A 17,684-nucleotide genomic window follows, 5' to 3' on the forward strand; every position below is an offset into this window, starting at 1 on the left:
TTTGCTTTTGGGGGTGCAGGTGTGTGGTCAATAGCTAGTAGGACCTGTTGGGTCCACTTTCAATTATTTTTGCACTCTTGAAGGGAGAAATAGCGGACAACTATCCAAGAGAGAGCTAAGAGAAAAAATTCAGTTTGGCTTTGTGATGAAGTCAGAATCGAATCTCTCATTCTTTACCATCCTCACACACATAAGCACAGGTGCGCACACATGCAGGTGAACGCACACTCCCTTTTGTCAGACTGTACCTAATGTCTTTCCAGGCTGGACTGACAGAAGCCCGATGGAGGAAGCAAACCTAAGCAGTCTCCAGAGACAAGAACAGACTAGCACACATTATCCACATAGGAGATACATGCTTACATATGTAGAGATGTGCTTTTGTCCCAAAAGGGCTTGCCTAAGACATTGTTTACAAACAACTACAAAATCATTATCTAATTTCTATGACATTTCTGCTTACCTCCCAGTTTGATTCTGTATCTGAAGCTGGGACAGATATTGGAACTGTGTGTCTCCAAACTGCCTCCAGAGTCACACGGTGGAGAGCAGGAGGGAAGCCATCCACTACCACCTTCCTGTCTCCCGCAGACAGACTGGGCTGAGCCAACTACAGAGTCTTCCAAGACACTGCTTTAAAGGTCCATTTATGACTATTTTTTATGAAAAATAACATAGATGAGTTTTAATAAGATTCCTCTCTCTCTGGGTTGGCTCAGCAACAACTTAGCTTTAAATATGCATCTCATTCCCCTAACTGCTCCTTTTAACTTGTTGGGAAAACCAAAATGATAAGATAATATAGAAGAGAGTTTTCTGAATTGTTTGGCCACAAACATCCCGCTTTATTAAATACATCCACATGAAACAACTTTTGTTGTTTTATTTGAATTCACTTTGGCTTGGGTATGTAGGAAGAGAGAGTCAAATTGCTCTGTTAGTTTTCATGGATGCTGTTCTATTTCATCCATACTACTGGTGATGCCATTCATCAGAATGTGGACATATCAGATTTCCAGTTTTTACCTGGGATGTATGTGGTCACATACCAATAGTTTTGTACCAACAGAATGAAGTGGGGCAAGGAGTCCTGTACCAGCTATTCATTTACTCATTCAGCAAAGATTTATTGAGCTCCCATTATGTGCTAGGTGCTGTGTGCAGTTCTAGGGTAGCAGAGAACAAGGTCCTGTCCGCAAGGTACTCACAGTATTCATGGAAGAAATGGGCATGTTGACAAATAGGGATAATACAATGTGTAAGGCATAGTGAAAGAAACAATGCATGAGGTATTATGAAAGCACAAAGGAGCAATAGGGGTGGGGGCAAGGTGAGGGTGGATTCTCAAGGGGGAGCAATTGATGAGAGTTAGAACTTTATTTCATTCATCGTTGTTATCTCCTACTCCTTCGTATGATACCATGCTCGTTGAATGAATTGATCAAGGGTTGGTTAAGTCTCTTTTTTTTAATGTTTATTTTTGAGAGAGAGTGAGAGAGACTGCTAGTGGGGGAAGGGCAAAGTGAGAAGGAAATGGAGGATCCAAAGCGGTTCCTGCTGACAGCAGAAAGTCCAACACGGGGCTCAAACTCACGAGCTGTGAGATCATGACCTGAGCCAAAGTAGGACGCTTAACCGACTGAGCCACCCAGGTGCCCGGATTAAGTCTCTCTGCAGTGGCAAAAGCACTGTAATAGGAGTCAGTAGGTCTAGGTTTTGGTCCAGGGTCTGCAATTGCAGTTTGTGACTTGACCCTATCACTGTTTGTCAAGAGGAAATTAGAAGATCCTGGATGAATTCCACATCTCCACTTCCCTGGCTAAATAAAATATACTGTCCCTCCACCCAGTGTATGAATAATACATAAGAAATAAAGCCAAGATTTTCATTCTATGATCCATTCATGAAATGTTAGCTCCCTATAACCTTTATCCTTTCCCAATTTTCTGTAAATCTTTTTAAAGATATTTTAAAATTATTTGGAAGAGGATTTATAACTTCAGACTGATTTTTCTTTTTTTTGGCAAAAGTTAGGACAGATTGACTAGTACAGAGAAGGCTGGAACCTGGGGAAAGTGAAATATTATAGAACTCATTTGACTTAGTTCACCCAGTGTTGAAAAACAGTTTAAAACCATGCAGTGCTTAGAGCAGAGAAGCCGCAGGCAGGGTTCAGAGACCACATAGTGTCCTACTTCATAGAATACTGTTTCTCTCTGCTTGAGTCTACCACAGAAGGAGACTGGTGGCCAAAGTGTCCTGACCTGGTTGCAACAGGACGACTCATATCCCTGTTGATCACATTGCCTCTTTCTTTCCCTTACCACAGGCCAAAGGGAGGAGACAGAAACTAAATGTTGTAGGTCTAATCAAACAACTCAATGTTAAAGCTGAAGGGTCTAATCCTTCTTATAGAATTCTTACTCTTTCTGTCTAGAATACTCTTGTTTACCTCAGTTTTCTCTTCTGCAAAATAGGTGTAATAATTCCTACCCTACTTACTGTTCAACCTACTTACTTCCTTACCTACTTTCTTTTATGATACTTATCACAATTTGTAATTTGTATTTGATTAATATCTGTCTTTCTAATTTGACAGTAGTACTCATGAAGATGGGGACTGTGTTTGTTTTTTCCTCTCCATTTAATTGCCAGCATCTAGCGAAGTGCTTCCATGCATTAGTCATTCAGTAAATACCTTTGAATAAGTGAATGAATGGTATTTTGGGAATCAAGTAAGATGAAATATTTGAAATACTTTCAAAAAATTTTACAGGTGAAACCTGTGTAAAGCATTATTTCTAGTTAGGTAGGTTGTACATTCCTTGAGTTTAGGAACTAAGTCTTTTTTTTTTTTTTTTTTTTGGGACAGAGAGAGACAGAGCATGAACGGGGGAGGGGCAGAGAGAGAGGGAGACACAGAATCGGAAACAGGCTCCAGGCTCCGAGCCATCAGCCCAGAGCCTGACGCGGGGCTCGAACTCACGGACCGCGAGATCGTGACCTGGCTGAAGCCGGACGCTTAACCGACTGCGCCACCCAGGCGCCCCAGGAACTAAGTCTTAATACTGTTTATTTCCCATTCAATCTGGCAGCATACTTTTCACATGGTAGGTGCTCTGTAAGTAATTACGCTTATCACTATATTATTTAAAATAAAATTATAATACTTGCAATAAACAATCATCTGAAAGTGAACTTAAGACAAAAAATTCCATTTACAATAGCATCAGATATAATAAAACACTTAGGAATAAATTTAACAAAAGACATATAAAAATTATACTCTGAGGGAGGCCTGGGTGGCTGAGTCAGTTGAAATTCTGACTTCGGCTCAGCTCAGGTCATGATCTCATGGTCCATGAGTTTGAGTCCCACATCGGGCTCTGTGCTGACAGCTCAGAGCCTGAGCCTACTTCAAATTCTGTCTCTCTGTCTCTCTCTTTCTCTCTGCCTCTTCCCCACTCATGCTGTGTCTCTCTCAGAAAATAAACATTTAAAAAATTTTTAAAAATACTTGTAATCAAGAGAGTATGGTCCTGGCATAAAGATAGACCTACAGATCAATGGAATACAATGAGAGTCCAAGAATAAATCCTTACATTTACAGCCAACTGATTTTCAACACAAGTGCTAAGACAAACCAGTGGAGGAAGAATAGTCTTTTTTTTTTTTTTAATTTTTTTTTTCAACGTTTTTTATTTATTTTGGGGACAGAGAGAGACAGAGCATGAACGGGGGAGGGGCAGACAGAGAGGGAGACACAGAATCGGAAACAGGCTCCAGGCTCCGAGCCATCAGCCCAGAGCCTGACGCGGGGCTCGAACTCACGGACCGCGAGATCGTGACCTGGCTGAAGTCGGACGCTTAACCGACTGCGCCATCCAGGCGCCCCAAGAATAGTCTTTTTAAGTAGTCCTGTGACAACTGGCGAGCCACATGCAAAAAAAAAAAAAAAAAAAAAAAGAATTTTGACTCCTACCTCACACCATGTATAACAACTAGCTCAAAATGGATCAAAGACCTAAATGTAAGAGCTGAAACTATAAGATTTTTAGAGATAAACACATGCAAATCTTCATGACCTTGGGTTAGGTAATGGTTTCTTAGATAAATGCTCAATAAGATAGGAAAAATAGGTACATTGGACTTCATCAAAATTTAAAACTCTTTTCTTCAAAGGACACTATCAAGTGAAAAGACAACCCACAGAGGAGGAGAAAATATCTGCATGTCATATATCTGATAAGAGACTTATATGTACAATATACCAAGAATTCTTATAACTCAATAATAAAAAGACAAATAGCCCAATTAAAAATGAGCAAAGTATCTGAATAAGCATTTCTCCAAATGCCAATAAGCATATAAAAATAGGCCCAACATCATTAGCTCTCAAGGAAATGTAAATCAAAACCACTAGGATGGCTATAATAATAATAAAAACAAGATAATAATAACTGTTGGTGAGGATTGGACAAATTGTAACCCTCACACATTGCTGGTGGGATTATAAAATGATACAACTGTTTTGCAAAACAGTCTGACAGTTTCTCAAAATGTTACACCTAGAGTTACCATGAGACCCCAGCAGCTCCATTCCTAAGTATATGCCCAAGAGAAATGGAAACATATGTTCCTGTAAAAACTTGTATATGAATGTTCATAGCAGTGTTATTCATAATAGCTGAAAAGTGAAAACAACCCAAATGTCGATCAACTGAAGAAAAAGAAAGGGGACTATTCATATAATGGAATATTATTTGGCAATAAAAAAGGAATGAACTACTGATACATGCTACAACATGGATGAATCTTGAAAACATCCTAACAGAAAGAAGCCAATCACAAAAGACCACATATCATATGATTCCATTTACATGAAGTGTTCCAAGTAGGTGAATCTATAAAACGAGACAGTATATTAGTGGTTGCCTAGAGCTAGGAGTGTTGGGGGCAGTGGGAAGCTAACAGATACAGGATCCCTCTTTGGGGTGATGAAAATATTCTAAAATTGATTGTGATGTGGTTGCACAACACTGTGACTATGTTACAAATCACCGAATTGTACACTTTAAATAGGTGAATCATATAGTATGTGAATTATATCTCAATAAAGCTTTTATTAAAAGAGAAAATTATAATATAGTGCCTGCCCTTAGGGAAAATACAAGGTAATTGAAAAAAATTTTTTTTGTTGATTCTCCATCTTAAAAACACCGGCTGCTCCATTTTGAAAGTTTATGTGTTTATTTTCTATGGGCGACTATAACTTAGTACTTTGGAGTTTAGGGTGAAGTTGCAGGAAGACATTAGAGGAGAAAAAAGGGCAGAGAATAAGGGCGTAAAGAAACTCAAGGAGGTAAGCCTTTTGGGAAAATGTCTGGGAAACCTATTCACTTTCCTAGTCAGTCTAATAGTTAGGAACGGCATCGTCAAGACTCACTAACATGAATATTTTTTATTGAGATTTCTAGTTTTGGTTGTGGTGTTTGGCCCAGCCACCTTCTTTTGGACGAAAGCCACTAAAAATATGAAACATTGACCTCCTGTCCTACTCTAGTCTCTCACATCTGTCTGAAGATCTGGATAATTGGTGGGTGTGGATAGAAAGCCATGGAGGACTTATATCCATCTGGAGAGTGGAAAGGTGAGAAGGAGCTGGGGAATGACTCAAGATTGGAGTCTAGAACAAAACACTCCGAAAACCTCCCTAAGTATATAATGGGAAGGAAATCTGACATCTTGATGACTGAATTGACTCCTACTATGTTGTAGTTTTGATTCTAGTCTTTGTTTCTTTCCTTTCTCCAGAATCCAAATTTCAGTAGCTGTTACACCCACATGTTCGGAACAGCCCCTTTGAACAGAGCCTATCCTGACTGAGAGGAGAATAGGTAGGTGTCTGAGGCAGAGAGATCTAAAAAAAAAAAAATCTCTGGTCTTCATGAAATTCTCAGTCTGCTGAGGAAAATAACATCCTTATCTTGAATTTTAAAATAAAGAATTAACAAATAGGAAGACTTTCCTTATTTGAAAAAAAAAAAAAAGCTTCCTGGATGAGAAAACATTGAGCTAGATTTTAAGGTAAGTTCAGAATGTGGTTTGGGGAAGCATTCCCTCCATGTTAGGACCCAACCACAGGAATCGCTCTGCCCAGAGCTGGTTAGTCATAGCCCTTTGCCTGCATATCCTGAGTGATTTGATGTGAATAGGTAAAGTCCAGTTAAGGGATGACTGAGTGGGCATGGTAGGGGATACTTAGGAAGTAGAGTTTTGGTTTGACTGGAGAATTCAGTGCATTTGCAGTTGCCTTTAAGGGGAGGTAGGAGCTCTTGTGGACATGTGGGTTACTTACACCAAAACAGACTTGTTCTGCTCTCTGGCCAGCCCTATTCTCTGCTCTTCTTATCCCAACTTGCCTAATTGATACCTTGGCCGATGGTGTCATTAACAATGCTTGAATAATACCCTGACCGGCTGATTTCAAAATGGGAGAGGTGATTAATATGTTGGAAATCTGGCTGGGGGGTGCAAGGAAGGGGATGTCCCCTGAAATAAAAAAAATGGGGGAAGGGTCTGTTTGTGCCCCCATGGCGCATCTGTGGACTTCGACCAAAGGGAAGAACTTGGAGATAGGAGTCTGATTTGCAGCTTCTTTCTGGTTTGCTGATCCCTCTCCATTTCCACTCCCTTACCTCCCCCAACAGCACACGTTCTGACACCTACAAGCTCGTTACATGATGATGACCTATATTTTTATCTTTTTTATGAGCATCAAACACACATCGTCTTGCAAGCACATGTGTTTTTTTTCCCCTATTGACGTGTGAGTGCCTTTGATGGTAATTTATTGTAGGGTTCAGCAGCCAGGTCTTAATTGTACCCTAAAATTGCTTACCATTTTGATGCCTCCAAACCATCCCAAAATGCACCTTTTTTCTGCAGAAGGGTGTGGGGCAGCCTCCTTTTTACTGTCTTCTGTGGTAGAATGTGGAGCTCAGAAAGAACATGAGGGAAAGATTCCCCAGCTGGGTTTCAGGGACGCCTTAGTCCCCAGCTTCTAATTGCAGTTGGGCTGTACGATAGTTTTGCTCTACTCAGCAAAACTGAACTCAGTTTTTCTTCATGGTTTAGGGCTAACATGGCTTCGCTGATTGTTCAGAATGGTCAATGAGCAGTTTCTTCTCCAGCATTCAGACTTTTCAGGAAATTTCCATGGTAGCCACTTGCATCTGTGAATGCAGATGGGATTAGAAATGAGACTAGGGAGTCTGGGCTATGGCATGCAGCTAACCCAAATCATGGAAGTCATTCTGTAATAACCTCTGCTTTGACATCTAACCACTCCCTTACCTGGCTTGAGTAGAATTCAGCATTCCCTTAAGGGATGTTTAGCAGAAACAGAGGAAAAGGAGGGTGAGGAGTGAGGTTCTAATAATGCAAATTTAGCCCAAGCAGAGCTTAGTTCTTAAGTATAATTTGAATTTGGTTCCAACAGTCTTCTTTTCCCTGGCCTCACTTTATCCCTCAGTACAATAGACAGCATCATACCCTAGGACACTCAGATTCATTACAGGAGGATGAGTCAGTGTCCAGAACAACTGGGAATGCAACCCACATCTCATGAAAGTGTAAGGGGAAAATGGAGACTAAAACCCTTATCTCTCTTTCTAGAGAGGCCAAGAGTAGCATTCAGTGTTGACTCTTGCTTTTGTGCTGGAAACTGGTCTACCTATAGACTGAATCCTTGTTAGCTCTTGTTACAGACTGTCCATTCCAGCTGAGTTCATTTGTTCTGTGTCTCCCACACATGACACTCACCACATGTGCTTGCTGGGACTTGTCTCCAAACGTTTATACAGGCAATTCCCTCCTCCTTCAAACTTAGGAGGTTTCTCTGTCCTCTCTGTTCAGCCCTGGCCTTTTCCTCTTTGTATAACTGGCCCTAAAGTCTCTTCCACCAGAGAGCTGCCTTATTGGCCTTAGGTGGCCTCTAGGACTCCATTATTCTATAGTTCCTCAACATTGTATTATTTGCAGTTAGTATCTGTCCTATTGTCTGCCTGTATCCATGAAAAGACTTTTTGTGGCCAGCTGAATGAGCCTTCTGACCGAAAACAAAACTATTACCATCACCTTTGAGGTGAATAAAAATTTCTTTTCTATTAAAGGCCTTTCAAAGTGGGAGATTTTATAGTCCTCCTTGACCTCCCCATTTTTATGTCCAGTGAAATTATATAGGTGGAGATGAATTTAGTAAAAGACAGTAGCTTCCATGGTGGAGTCCATGTGAAATATCATTTTCCATATGATAACTTGAAGTTTATTTGTCCTCAAACTTCAAAAGTTGAATCAGTTATCTGGGAATTTCAAAGAAACATGGATCATCATAATTCATTGATTCTCTAATGAATAATGAATTTATTCTCACTGAATAAAATCCAAACTCTGTTGTGACACTACTTATATTTATGTCTCCATCCCTTCATATAACCTGGACTATCCCTCATGGGTCTATTTGAGGTTCCTGAACTTGTTCTATGCTCTTCTGCCCTCAGACTTTTGCACATGCTGTCCTTTCTCTTTAGAATGCCATTCCTTTCCTTATCAACCTGTCAAGGTCCTATCCTTCATTTAAAGCCCAGCTTAAAATCTTATTTTCCAAGAATACTTCTAGATCTCTCTAGTGAAAATTATTTCTGTCTCTCCCCCAACTATGATGTCACATTATTTGAACCTCTATGGTAGCACTGTTTTATACTGGAGTAATGTATATATGTTTTTGCCTCTTTTACTAGATGGTAAGCTTTTGGAAGGTGGAGTTTATATATACTTTAACTTTAAATTCCTTTCTGTGTTTAGCATAATGCTTTGCACAATGGGTCCTTAAGAAATATCAGTTCACTGGATGAAAAAGCTGTGTTTTTATGTTTATTTTACTCTTATAGTTTTTCCCCAAACATGTCACCATCTTGCGCTGTCCAAATCAGTCTTTGGGTATTCTCAACTTCTGTCTATGGTAAAAGCAGAGCATCTAAAGTAATCTAAGTTAGACTGCAGGTAGAGCTGAAAAGTTTGAGAAGGCCCTGAAAACAGATTCATCCTTGGAAGGTTTCTGGACTGGGTTGAGATTAGCTTTCCTGCTTGACAAAGGCCTTTTGAAGGGATGTCGTGCAGAGACACTCAGGGAGAAACAAGGATCAAGGGAGAAGCAGCTGAATATTGGAAGAAACTGATTTCTAGGAATGAGATTAGTTTAAGGATTTTGTATGTCGCCAAAAAGGGCTGTGTCTTTGCTTAGAGGTATTCACTTTGTTCTTGGTGCCAAGCTTGTTTCTTTATGCTATGATAATGTCGCTGAGAGCACTTTTCCTGTCAGGTGTCTAAGGAAGGGATCACAGCTCTGCTCCCATTTGCTTGTTGGTAGGACGTGAAGAATGGGCTACTTTTTGACTGCTTATGTTTCGTATACTTAAGAGAAGACAAAACTAAACTTCCCAGGCCTCTTACCAGTTCCTCCCATCAACTTCTCACTCTCCCACCCCATTAGTTCTCCTGACTTCCAACAAGGCCTTTCTGGTTTTGGTTTTTGTTTTTTAAGTTTATTTATTTATTTTGAGAGAGAGTGAGAGAGCGAGTTGGGGAGGGGCAGAGAGAGAGATTGAGAAGGAGAGAGAATCCCAAGCAGGCTCCGCCCTGTCAGTGCAGAGCCCGATGTGGGACTCAAACCCACAAAGTGTGAGATCATGACCTGAGTCAAAACCGTGAGATCATGACGCTTAAGCAACTGAACCACCCAGATTCCCCAAGGCCTTTCTGATCTAAGATTAGCTGATAGCCTCTCTTGTTGCCAATGGCCCACAAGAGTCACTTCTTCAGTACCACTCCTTGGTGCTCAATTCTGTAGCTACCTTCTTGCCAAACTCTGGCTTACTATCTCCTCTTTTTCCTCCAGAAAGTATCCTCTGACTCCTTTCCAGGAATGCCCTTAACCTTTCCTCATCTTCTATAGCATAGATTACTAGACCTCAGCCCAAATCTTTTAGTGATGTTTCTGTTTATTCTCTGTGTTTATCTGTATCTTATTTCCTGTCATACAGCACATTTCCCCACATTGATATTACTTTTTTTTTTTTTAACTCGGTACCCACCCCATAGCCTCCAGTTTCTCTAGTCAGAGAAGTCATTGACCAGCTTTCTCTTGCTTGGAAAGTCAACCAACATTAACAGGTGACAATAAAGAGAAATTTAGAATCTGCTTTCTTGATCCCTCCCTTTCACAAATACTAGCGGAGTGTCTACTATGTATTAGACGCTGCTCACATTACCATGCTTTTCTCCTGTATACAGCTTATGCTCCATGTTCTTTCTGAGTGGGAGTTTGGATATTGGCCTGATTTGGGAAATTACTTAATCTAATGTTCCCAAACAATATTGAAAGTTTGGAAGTCTCTGATGGAGCACAGAATTAGGATGTCTATTCTTTGTTAGCCATTCTCTCCATTCTTGATATTGCTTTCATTATGTCCATCTCTCAGAACTTGATACAAAAAGGTTATTTTGTGTCTCATTCTGTGATGAGCAGTTAGTCCATCTCAACCATAATTTTAGCATTTACTGAAGAACTCTAAGGATTGGAGTGGGGAGACTAGATTTTTTTTTTTAAACAAGATGGGGCTCCTGGGTCCTCAGTCAGCTAAGTGTCTGACTTCGGCTCAGGTCATGATCTCACAGTTCATGAGTTTGAGTCCCGCATCAGGCTCTCTGCTGTCAGTGTAGATCCCACTTCAGGTCCTCTGTCCTCCTCTCTCTCTCTGCCCCTCCCCTTCTGGTTATTTCTTCCTCTCTCTCAAAATAAATAAATAAATAAACTTAGGGAGGCTGGGTGGCTCTGTTGGTTAAGCATCTGACTTCGGCTCAGTTTATGATCTCATGGTTTGTTAGTTCAAGTTCCATATCAGGTGAGCCCAAACCCTGCATTGGGTGAGTTCAAGCCCCGCTTCTCTCTCTCCTCTCTTTCTCTGTCTTTCTCTCTCTCTGCCTCTCATGGGATTCTCTCTCTCCCTCTCTCTCTGCCCCTCGCTCCCTTGTGCCATCTCTCTCTCTCTCTCTCTCTCTCAAAATAAATAAATAAATAAACTTTAAAAAAAAGAAAGAAAAAGGAACCGTGGTCCTCACCATCAAGGAACTTATAGTATAACAAATGAGACAGAAAACGTCATTTCTCAAGCTATCCTATAAAACCACACACATGTGCTAACTTATGCAATTAAATATTTTGGAAACTAAATACTGAGATGAAACAGGGACAAAGAAGTCATTTAGATCAGTTGGAGTTAATAAAGAAGACTCTTTCGAAGAAAGAGTTTTGAGCTGGATTTTGATGGGAGACTGTGGGAAGTAGAGGCCAGGAAGACAACATTCTTGGGGATAGGAGACAATGTTCAATCACAGGCTTGGATGTGGGGATGAGTCAAGGTGTGGGGCTTGGTCAATGGGTTATCTTGGTTGAAGCACAAAGGTCTAAGCAGAAAAAAATCAAAAGATATGGGTCCAGTGAGAGACTAAGGTAGAAATGGTAGAGAAACTAGATGACCAACACAGCTGGAGGCAGGGGAATAAATAAGATAACTTTAGGAACACTAAAAATTTTTTATGTTTATTTATTGTGGGAGAGAGAGAAAGATAGAGAACAGAGAGAGAGAGTGGAGGGGAGGAGCAGAGAGAGAGAGAGGAGAGAAAGAATAGAGAGAATCCTGGGCTGAAAATCACAGATCTCACGAGCTGTGAGACTTGACCTGAGTCAAAATCAATAGTTGGCCACTTAACCCAGGCTCAATTTTGGAACACTAAAATTTTTATTCTTTTCCTTAGCTTTTAAGAAAAAGGGATGGAAGTTTGGGAGACTCTGGTTACTATCTACTAAGGTCCTTTAAATGTGGTAAAGAATAAAGGCCAGTTATATTAATAAGGGCCTACACCTGTCTCTGCTCTACTCTTAAGGTCTAGGGGTTCCTTTCTTTTTTCTTTTTTTTTTTTTTTGCTTGTTTTTTTTTAAATATTGCTTACATATCAGCTGTAATTATCCAAATGGACTCTGTACTTCATTTTGCTTGGTTCTATTCTGGAATCCTAGAATGACTCTGCAGAAGTTAACTTACCCAGTCACATTGCTTCTTGCATTCTTTAGTCTACCCATTTTTCCTGTAAAACAAGATTTAGTGGTAAAGCAAAGAAACGTTCACACCTGCTATCTGTCCATTGGCCTTTTAAAAAAAATTTTTAAGTTTATTTATTTTGAGAGAGAGAGAGGGAGAGTACAAGTGGGGGAGGGCCAGAGAGAAAGGAAGAGAGAGAAAATTTGAAGCAGGCTCTGCACTGTCAGCACAGAGTCTGACTCGGGGCTTGATCTCACAAACCATGAGATCATGACCTGATCTGAAACCGAAGAGTCGGACACTTAACCAACTGAGCCACCCAGGCACCCCATGTCCATTGACCTCTACCTTTCTGGATGGATCATGCTTGAAGGGAGGAAATATACACTGCCGCTAGATCTTCCCAGCCTGTTAGAGGGAGGTCTTCCTAATATGATTATGTAAACTAACTAATGGGTTATGTGAACTAACCACTTGGAAGGAGAGTCCTGGCTCTAACTTCCCAGACTTAAATATTTCCACCTTGGATGTCTTCTGGTCTCTCCTCTGAAGTAGAAGGAAAGGGTGACTACTTTTCATATAATGTTTAAATATGAATGAGGAGGGAAAGATAATAAATAAATTTAGGTTTAAAATTTGGCTTAAAAGACAAAATACCAGGGTTCCCGGGTGGCTCTGTTGCTTGAGTGTCTGACTCTTGAAGTTGACTTGGGTAGTGAGATCGAGCCCTACATCGGGTTCCATGCTGAGCGTGGAGCCTGCTTGGCATTCTCTCCCCCCCCCCCCCCCCCCCCTGATATTTCTCTCTCTCAAAACAAATGAACATTAAAAAAAAAAAGACAAAATATCAAGAAAGAAATTAAATTTTATAGAGAAAGAAAAAATGCTATTTTTTTTTTCTATTTCCAAAGAAAGAACTTCCCAGTAGAGTGGATTATTGAGGTGGCGGAAGAAAATTGTATAGTTTATCTGGGGAGCTACAAGAATTAAGTCAAATACCAACTATCTGTATGATTTTGGAAGCAATGGAATGGATGAAACTATCTCCAAAGTTCTGCCTTCAGACCTATACCTCAATGAATTTTGAATAGGACATGGGGAGAGGAAGCTAGAGTGATTTGCACTGATCTTTTCAGGCCTCTCTCTTCCCTAAGACTGCATGACTCTCTGGTTCCTCAAAGATTTTTTTGCCCTTCTGCTTCAGAGATGGAAGACCTTGAGGAATTGAGGATGAAATGTATTCAACCTAGATGTGCAAATAGAATTTTGTGACCACTTTTGATATGATTTTCATATCTAGATGAATAGCCAAGGTGAATTCTCATACTAACATTGGGTCAACTCTTCATTCCTGATTTGCAGACTCCATACTTTCACTGCCTTGGGTTTGGCAGAAACATTGTGTTAGGACTGGGGATGGACACAGATGGAATGTTTGCACATGTATGTGTATGAATGACTCTGTGTAGGTAACATAATGTGAATTTACTTCACTTTTTTAAATACCAATTATATTTGAGCTTATATATTTATTTATGAATCTGTTTAATTGTGGTCTCTGCCACTAGACTGTAAGCTACACAGAAGGCTTACATCTATTTTGTGCAGCATTGTACACTCACCACTTAACACAGGACTTGACCCATGGTAGGCAATCAACAAGTGAAAAAAATTATGTGTGCCTCTGCTCTTATCCATTGACTAGGATAATGAGAATCGCCTACTTCTCAGGGGCTTGGAGGATTCTGTATTATGGCAAGTGGAGGAATCAGAGGTGAACCACAGAGACTGATCAGATCTCTGCAGATGAGGCCAGCAGCCCTAGGGTAGACCTCTTGTTGACTGTCCTCTGCCCACCTCTGGCTGCATCTTATCATAATACCTGGGGCACAGGCCACAGAGTGATCCAAGGCTGGGGATGAGAGGAGGTGTGTCCTGGCTATCAGAATAGGCATCTTATCCCAGCTGCAATTGTTCCAGATGTGGCAGGGTTCCCAGCCCACTGACCTGCAGGGCATGGTGGGGGTTTGGTGGCATGAGTCAGAGAAGAATGTGGGGCTGGTTGTTTGGGAGTTTCACTTTGCGAGGAGAAGCCAGTTCCCCATACCTGCCAGTTCTCTAATGGTATCTCCAGGGGCAGAGCCTAGAAACAACTAGTTGAAGAAGACAGACTGAGCACCCATACTCTTTTGAATCCCCCAGGATGTTGGCAGTAGAGGAATTTAAATGGATTTGAATGGGCAAAGGACAATTCATAGACCAGCCAAGTATCATAGAGTGTTTCAATTGAAGTTTGAGAGATAATCTTATCCATGCTTCTGCCTTCATTCCAGATAAACAAAAATCTCTTCCCTTGAAGATTTTCTAGCCTATAACACGGAGGCTACATCGGGGCAGTGGAGGCTCAGCATAAGTTCTCCAAGATCCCATTTCCTCTCATTCTCCTGGTGGGAATGAGTGGACACACCAGAGAGACCCTCACTTCTACTTCCCTCAATTATGTGCATCTTCATCGAGCACACAGCGCTGGACATGTCAGCAGGTGCAGAGAGGCCCTCATTCTTGTGTCTTACTGGAAAGGGGACCTATGAATCTTGTAAATGTGATGACATCGGCAATGACAGACTCTTCAGCCGCCTAGTAGTCTGTAATTGAAGCCAGGAATTCAGCACACGCTCTGACACACCCTGCCTTCACTGTGGGTTCCCAGAAGCAGGTTCTTACATAGCCACTAGGCTGGGAGGACCCTTAACCAACCTCCTCTGACAACTATCAAGGCCTCAGAGCCGAATCCGAAATTCCCAAACCAAGTGATAATTTTATCCCACTCTCTGTTTCCATTCCCAGTTGTGTCTAAACTGTTCTTGCAAGTTATTCCCAATTGCTAAACTTCCTAGTAAGAGAGATCCAAGTCTCACTGCAGTACCGTAGGAGTTCTTTAATTTTGGCTTAACTGAAATCTTTTTTTGTGAAAATCAGAGCCTAAAATTGATCAAGCCGGAGAGCTTCTACACTGCTTTGAAGCCCCAGGCAAATAGGTTGGGGATTTTTCCTGTTGTTCTCCACCTCTCTCCATAATGAGACGCTTTGTTTCCATGAATCGGCCCTGATCCAGACTTCTAGACTCTGTGACAGGACATTTCATCCCTCCCTCTGCCTCCAGGCAGGACTGAACTTAACCCATCCCAGACTGAAGGGTGTCTCCTCCAGACCTTATTTCAAGATTTCCTGAATTTTCAGGGTCTTTTGGTTAATGTGCACATCTGTTTGCCCTGTTGTCCTGTTAATTTCCTATGGCAATTCTAGCCATTACTTCCCTTTGTGGAAAGGAGATCCATGTCCCTCATATCTTTCCAGATAAAAGTGTCTTAGTTCTTTTATAATGTTTCTTGAATGTTAGTTTGTTCTCATATCTTCCTTATGCCAGAAGAGAAAAAGTATTATTTGAAATTTTCCTTGTTAGCTGAGCATTGTTGACTTGAATTAGAATTTCATATTTTTATCACTATTGTTATTGTACTCCACCCCCAACATATCTCATCCTTGCCTTGGACTGAGATTCCAAATATTGGTTTTCTCCACCTGGAATGCTTTTCCCTCTCTCATCAGTCCTGACCTTCCATTACTTCCTAACCCTGCTCCATTCTCTCTCTCTAGCCTGCTTTTTCTAACTCTGCAGACCTTCTATATTCCCAATGCTTCTGATTCCCCTAGAAATGTAAAGAACTTCATTCAGCTGGCCTCAATATCTGCCCTCACCTTACTGTCTCCAAGTATGAAGTCCAGATGAGAAAAGCCCTGAGGTGCATATAGGGAACTGGCAGCATAGTGTAGAAGGATATGTAGTGAACAGCAAGGAAGTCAAGAAGTCCAGGAGTCTAGTGTGGACCTGTAACCTTGGAAAATTCATAACCTCTCTGGCCTTTCGGTTTAATTATTTGGACAAGAAAGTATTTAATTAAGTCATCTCTAAGAATTCTTCAAACTTTAAATATGTTATGAATCTTTTTTTTTTTTTTTTGGTCTCCTCCAATATGGACAGAACTCTGCAAGCAGGGAAATCACAGAATAGAAGAAGAAAGAATTAAAAGACATCATTGGAACTTACAGAAGAAGGGCCATGTGAAGACACAAAGAGAAGATTGCCATGTACAAACCAAGGAGACAGGACTCTGAAGAAACCAAAACTGCCAATGACTTGATCTTGGGCTTCTAGCCTTCAGAACCGTAATAAATATTTTTGTTTAAGCCAGAAATAAAAAGACATAATTGATTTTTTTAAAAAGCCATTTTAATGTGTAAGTTGTTCTGGTGATAACAATTATGAATCTTTAGTGAGGATGGGGGAAGGCTCCTATGCCTCCTTATCCTCTTGCAATCTTAACAAAAATTGCTGTGATGTGTTTTAGATGATGGTGAAGTGGCTATGGCCTAAGCCTTACATTCTCTGCCCAGTGGCCTGGTATCTAGACATATGCCTATTCTACCGTGGAAAGTCTGGCCCACCCTCACTAAATCACCGAAGAAAGGCACTACATTAAGTTCTTATTCATTTCTTTCCTAAAATTTCACAAGTCCTGTATAAGTGAAAAAAGAAGACTATTTCTATTTGGAACTAAAAATTTTATTTTCTAAATGAAAGTCAAGTTTCTTATATAATATATTGGTTGTTATGCTTCCTAATAATCCCTGTAAAACTCGGTAACTTATAAAGTTATATGGCCACATATATGTATGTGTGTGTGCGTGTATGAACAATTCATGTGATTACCAATGTGGACTGAAAGAGACTTAGAGAAATGTCATACTGACCATGCTACTTACCCAAAGCAGGAACAGTCTTACATTATTTTAAACAACTAGACCACTTAGATTTTTTATAAAGGGGAGTTCCTGAAGAGCTGGAGAGAGGTGGGAAAGACTAATATTTATTAAATACTTGCTCTATGCTGGGTATTGTGAAAGAGCCTTCATATACCGTATTTCCTTAAAAAATATAAGGTGAAGTTTTATCTTCTCCAAATAATTACTCAGAAAAGAGGAAGTTGCTTTGTATTTGAATTCTTACAAAGTCTCATATTATTTTATAGAATATGTTCTCAATTACTTGATTTTGAAAAATTACATTCTTTTCGGAAGGATACATTAATTGGCAAAAAGAACAACCAAAGAAACAAAAACTCCAAAACAAAAAAGTGAATCAATGCTAGTTTGGATTGCTTACAGAGGCAATTTGATGGAATCTGTTTTCAAAAAACCCCAAAACCACTTTAATTTTTGGGAACATGACAAGGTATGTTATTTGAATCAACTTTCCTGCTGAAAACAACTAAAATGCTGGATAAAATATTTAAAACACCTTAAAAGCATCAAAAATCTGACAAGATAGTAAGGAAATGCCAAGCCAAATTTAATGGAAATTGAAAACTCAAACTGGTAGGTAGAACAAATAGGCCACTTTTCCCCAGAGAGTATTTGTTGATCAAGGCAAACTTGAACTCTGGTTTGAATGGATGGTCTCAG

The 17,684-nt window shown here is 40.3% G+C and overlaps 1 long non-coding RNA gene across 3 annotated transcripts in view; it reads left to right on the top strand.

Annotated features, from left to right (window-relative positions):
- The window catches only part of LOC125919136 (uncharacterized), a 112,735-nt gene extending 96,015 nt beyond the window's left edge, over positions 1–16,720 (top strand). Inside the window, exons 1-4 of one of the 3 annotated variants that reach the window (XR_007456678.1) lie at positions 440–641; positions 5,564–5,650; positions 5,815–5,897; positions 16,204–16,720. This is a non-coding gene — a long non-coding RNA (uncharacterized LOC125919136). Of the gene's footprint in view, positions 1–439; positions 642–5,469; positions 5,651–5,814; positions 5,898–16,203 lie in introns of those variants that run through there. The other 2 variants (XR_007456676.1, XR_007456677.1) reach the window with 2 other exon arrangements.
- Positions 16,721–17,684: the final 964 nt, after the last annotated feature.

Source organism: Panthera uncia, chromosome B4 (genome assembly GCF_023721935.1).
Source record: "Panthera uncia isolate 11264 chromosome B4, Puncia_PCG_1.0, whole genome shotgun sequence".
Lineage (NCBI taxonomy): Eukaryota > Metazoa > Chordata > Mammalia > Carnivora > Felidae > Panthera > Panthera uncia.